The sequence below is a fragment of the Ursus americanus genome, chromosome 17, assembly GCF_024610735.1.
Source record: "Ursus americanus isolate L20-20 chromosome 17, mUrsAme1.1.p, whole genome shotgun sequence".
Lineage (NCBI taxonomy): Eukaryota > Metazoa > Chordata > Mammalia > Carnivora > Ursidae > Ursus > Ursus americanus.
In genome coordinates, this window is record NC_142143.1 from 18,840,897 (window position 1) to 18,846,896 (window position 6,000).

Genomic DNA, 6,000 nt, shown 5'->3' on the forward strand with positions numbered 1-6,000 from the left:
TGAAATCAAAGAATTATTTGGATAATATTGTTTGGTGTTGCTTAATTAAAGCTATTCCGAAAGCTTCTCCATCAATTAAATGAGTAGTATTATTTTGTTTTTGTAAATACATGAACTGAGAAACAATAGGTATAAATGAGTGATCTTTGATCATTTTCTTTCCTTCCTTCGTGTAGCCACCTATAGCCGTCAAGCCCTCCCATTCTGCCTTCTGGGTGTTTCTTTAATGTGTTCCATAGTTACTGCTATTGGAAGTACATCAATGGGGCAAAAGCTAGTTTCACATAAGAATCCTCAAGCTCTATCCAAACTGGTTCAAAACTTCTAGAGACTGGGACTCTAAAGTCTCCATTTTTTTAATTGACGTGTATGGAGCTCCTGGGTGGCACAATGGGTTAAGCATCCCACTCTTTGTTTGGGCTCTGGTCATGAGCTCAGGGTCATGAGATCGAGCCCCCCATCAGGCTCCGTGCTCAGTGTGGAGTCTGCTTGGGATTCTCCCTCTTACTCTCCCTCTGTCCCTCCCTCTGCTCACATATGTGTTCTCTCTCATGTAAATAAAGAAATAAAAGTGTAATTGACATATATTCATTTCAGGTGTGCAACATACTAATTCACTATTTCTGTACACTGCAAAATCATCACCACAATAAGTCTAGTTACCATCTGTCACTATGCAAAGTTAACAAAAAATTATTTTCTTGTGATGAGGACATTTTAAAACTCTTTCAGCACCTTTCCAATATACAATACAATACTACTGACTATAGTCACCCTGCTGTACATGATATTCCCATGACTTACTTATTTTATAGCTGGAAGTTTATACCTCCTGATCCGCTTCACCCATTTTGCCTACCCCACCAACCCCCACCCTCTGGCAATTACCGGTCTGTTCTCTGTGTCTATGAGTTTTATTTTTTCATTTGTTTTGTTTTTTAGATTCCACATATAGTGAAATCTTTCTCTGTCTTATGTATTTCACTTAACAGAATACCCTCAAGGTCCATCCATGTTGTCACAAATGGCAGGATCTCATTCTTTTGTGTGACTGAGCTGTATTCTATTGTATACATATATAACACATCTTTTTTATCCATTCATCTATCCATGGGCCTTAGGGTGCCTCCATATCTTGGCTATTCTAAATAATGCTGCAATGAACATAGAAGTGTATGTATATTTTCAAGTTAGTGTTTTCATTTTCTTAAGATAAATACCCGGAATGGAATTGCTGGATCATATGGTATCATTTGATACCAAATGCCAGCTAATTTTAATTTTTTGAGGTAATTCCATACTGTTTTCTGTAGTGGTTGCACCCATTTGCATTGTCACCAACAGTACACAAGGGTTCCCTTTTCTCCACATCTTGTCAATACTGGTTATTTTTTGGTGTTTTGATAATAGCCATTCTGACAGTTGTGAGGTTGATCTGCATTTCCCTGACGATTAGTGATGTTGAGCATCTTTTCATGTGCCTATCTAATCAAATCTTCTGCCCACTTCTTAATCAGATTGTTGGTTTGTTTGTTTTGTTATTGAATTGTATGAGCTCTTAAATATTTTGGATACTAAGCCCTTATTGGACATGATTTGTAAATACATTCCTCCATTTAGTAGGTTGCCTTTTCATTTTGTTGATGGTTTCCTTTACTGTGCAAAAGCTTTTCAGTTTGGTGTGGTGTCATTTATTTTTGCTTTTGTTGCCCTTGCCTTGGGAATCAAATCCAAAAAAATTATTTCCAAGACTGATGTCAAGGAAATTATCTCCTATGTCTTGTAGGAGTTCTATGGTTTCGGGTTTTGTTTTTTGTTTTTGTTTTTATTTTATTTTGTTTGGTTTTGGTTTTGGCGGGGGAAAGGGCAGAGGGAGAGGGAGAGAGAGAATCTTAAGCAAGCTCCACGCACAGTATGGAGACCGATGCAGGGCTTGATCTCACAACTTTGAAATCATGACCTGAGCTGAAATCAGGAGTCGTACACTTAACCAACTGAGTCACCCAGGTGCCCCTATGGTTTCAGGTCTTATGCTGAAATCCTTAATCCATTTTGAGTTGATTTTTGTGTGTGATATAAGATAGGGATATAGTTTCATTCTTTGCATGTGGCTGGTTTTTTTTTTTCCAACACCATTCATCAAACAGACCGCCCTTTCCCCATTGAATATTCTTGTTTCCTTATCATAAATTAATTGACCATATATGCATAGGTTATTTCTAGGCTTTCTATTCTGTTCTATTGACAGATAGTGTCTGCTTTTATCTCAACACCACACTGTTTTGATTACTATCGTTTTGTAATATATTCTGAAATCAGGGAGTGTGATGCCTCCAGCTTTGTTCTTTCTAAAGATTGGTTTGGCTTTTTGGGATCTTTTGTGATTCCATACAAATTTTAGATTTGTTATATTTCTGTGAAAAGGCCATTGAAATTTTGATAAGGGTCGTATTGAATCTATAGATTGTTTTGGGTAATACAGGTATTTTAACAATATTAATTCTTCCAGTCCATGGGCATGGAATATCTTTTCATTTATTTGTCTTCTTCAATTTCTTTTATCAATGTCATAGTTTTCAGTGTATGGGTTTTTCACTTCCTTGGTTAAATTTATTCCTAGGTATTTTATTCATTTTGTTTTGATTATAAATGGAATTTTTTCTTAGTTTCTCCTACGGGTAGTTTGTAGTTAGTGTATAAAAACATAACAGATTTTTCTATACTAATTTTGTGCCCTGCAATGTTACTGAATTTGTTTATTCACTCTAAAAGTTTTTGGTAGTGCCTTTAGGGTTTTCTATAGAGTCGACCCTTGAATAAAATGGGTTTGAACTGTGTGGGTCCACTTGTACATGGATTTTTTTCAATAAATATAGTACAGTACTATAAATACATTTTCTCTTCCCTATGATTTTCTTAATAACATGTTTTCTCTAGCTTATTTTATTGTAAGAATACAGTACACAGTACATATGACATACAAAATATGTGCTAATCAACTGTTTATGTTATTGGAAAGGCTTCTGGTCAAGAGTAGGCTATTAGTAAGTAAGTTTTGAGGGAGTCAAAAGTTATACACAGATGTTCGACTGTTCAGAGGGTCAGCATCTTTAAACCCTATGTTGTTGAAGGATCAATTGTATGTAAAATCATGTCATTCACAGATAGTAACAGTTATACTTCTTCCATTTTAAATTTAAATACCTTTTGTTTCTTTCCCCTAATTTTCTAATTGTTCTACTACTTCAATATTATGCTAAATAAAAATTGTGAGAGAGGGCCTCTTTGTCTTGTTCCTAATCTTAAAGGAAAAGCATTCAGTTTGCACTGCCGAATTTGATGTTAGCTTTGGACTTGTCATATATGACCTTTATTATGTTGAGACATTTTGTCTATATTCACTTCATTGAAAGTTTTTATCATAAATGGATGTTGACTTTTGCCAAATGCTTTTTCTGCATCCACTGAGATGATCATATGGTTTTTATCCTTTATTGTATTAATGTGGTATATCACATAGATTGATTTGTGAATGTTGAACCATCTTCACATCCCTGGAATATATCCTGCTTGATCATAATGAATAATCCTTTAAAGCATTGCTGAATTTGGTTTGCTAATATTTTGTTGAGTTTGGGGATTTTTTTACATCTATATTCATCAGGGATATTGGGCTGTAATTTTCTTTTTGTGGTATCTTTGACTGGTTTTGGTATCAGGATAATGCTGGCCATATAAAATGAGTTTGGATGTGTTCTCTCATCTTTTTGGAAGAGTCTGAGGATAGGTATTAAATCTTCTTTAAATGTTTGGTGAAATTCACTGGTTAAGCTGTCTGGTCCTGGACTTTTGTTTGTTGGGAGTTTTTGATTACTGATTCAATCTCCTAACTAATAATTGGTCTATTCAGATTTTCTATTTCTTCCTGATTCAGTCTTGGAAAACTCTATGCTTCTAGGAATTTATCCATTTCTTCTAGGTTGTCCAATGTATTCGCACATACTTGTTTATAGATCCTTTGTATTTCTTTGGTATCAGTTGTAACTTCTCTTTCAGTTCTGATTTTATTTAAACCCTTGCTCTGCTCTTTTTTTCTTAGTGAGTCTAGCTAAAGATTAATCAATTTTGTTTACCTTTTCAAAGAAACAGCTATTAGTCTCATTGGTCTTTTCTATTGTCTTTTTAGTCTCCGTTTAATTTATTTCTGCTCTGATCTTTATTATTTCCTTTTACTAACTTTGGACTTCATTAATTCCTCTTTTTCTAGTTCCTTTAGGTGTAAAGTTAGGTTGTTTATCTGACATTTTTCTTGTTTTTGAGGTAGGCCTTATCACCATGAACTTCTCTCTTAGAACTGCTTTTGTTGCATACCATATATTTTGGCATCTTGTATTTCCATTTTCATTTGTCTCAAGGTATTTTTATTTCTTCTTTGATTTCTTCATTGACCCATTGATTGTTTGGTAACATGTTGCTTAACCTCCACATATTTGTGAGGTTTTTTCCCATTTTATTCTTGTAATTCTTTTCAAGTTTCCTACCAGTGTAGTCAGAAATAATGTATACGATTTCAATCTTTTTAAATTTTTTGAGACTTATTTCCTGGCCTAATATATGTTCAATCCTGGAGAACGTTCTATGTGCACCTGAGAAGAATGTGTATTCTGCTGCTTTTGGATGAAATGTTCTGTATATATCTATTAAGTCCATCTGGTCTAATGTGTCATTTAAGGCTGATGGTGATTTTCTGTCTGGGTAATCTATCCATTGGTGTAAATGGGATATTAAAGTCCCCTATTATTATTGTATCCCTGTTAATTTCTCTCTTTAAGTCTGTTAATATGTGTTTTATATATTTAGGTGCTCCCAAGTTGAGTGCATAAAAATTTATAAGTGTTATAACTTCTTACTGGATTGACCCCTTTATCATTCTGTAATGTCCATTTTGTCTTCTATTACACTCTTTGTTTTAAAGTCTATTTTGTCTGATAGAAGTATAACTACCTCAGCTTCCCTTGGTTTCCATTTGCACGAAACATCTTTTCTCCATTCCTTCACTTTCACAATCTGTGTGTGTTCTTACATCTGAAGTAGGTCTCTTGTAGGTAGCACATATATGGGTCTTTTTTTCCATTCAATCCCTCTATGTCTTGATTAGAGAGTTTCATCCATTTATATTTAGAGTAATTATTGTAGGTATGTACTTACTGCCATTTTGTTGACTCTTTTCTGGTTGTTTGTAGTTCCTCTCTGTTCCTTTCTTTTTCTCTTGCTTTCTTCCCTTGTGGTTTTATGTAATGTTAATGCTTAGATTCCTTTCTCATTATCTTCTGTGTATCTACTATAGGTTTCTGTTTTGTGGTTACCATGAAGATCACATATAAATATATATGCCTATTTTGAGTTGATAGTGCATTAAGTTTGAACACATTCTAAAATTCTACATTTTTACTCTGCACCCCCTGTTTTATGATTTTGATGTCACATTTTACATCTTATTTTGTATATCTCTTAAGTATTATAGTTATAGTTATTTTTACTACTTTTGTCTTTCAACCTTCATACCAGCTTTATAATTGATTGATCCATTGCCTTTACTTATATAATTTCTTATAAGGCCAGTTGTAGGTAATGAACTGCCATAGCTTTGCTTATCTTCTTCAATTCTGATTGATCACTTTGCCAGGTAGAGTATTCTTAGTTGGGAGTTTTTTCTTTCCAGAACTTTGAATATATCACATATATCACTCCTTTCCAGCCTGTAAAGTTTCTCCTGATAAATTTGCTGACAGATTTACAGGGGTTCCCTTGTATACAACAAGTTGTTTTTCTCTTGCTGCTTTTTATATAATTATTGTATTCTTCAGCTGTATGACCTTTGTTTGGTACTTTCTTATACTTTCTATCACTTTGTTGAAGTTCTCTCTGTGTTCATCCATTCTCTCAAGCTCAGTGAGTATATTTATGACCACTTGAACTCTTTACCAGATAAATTACTTA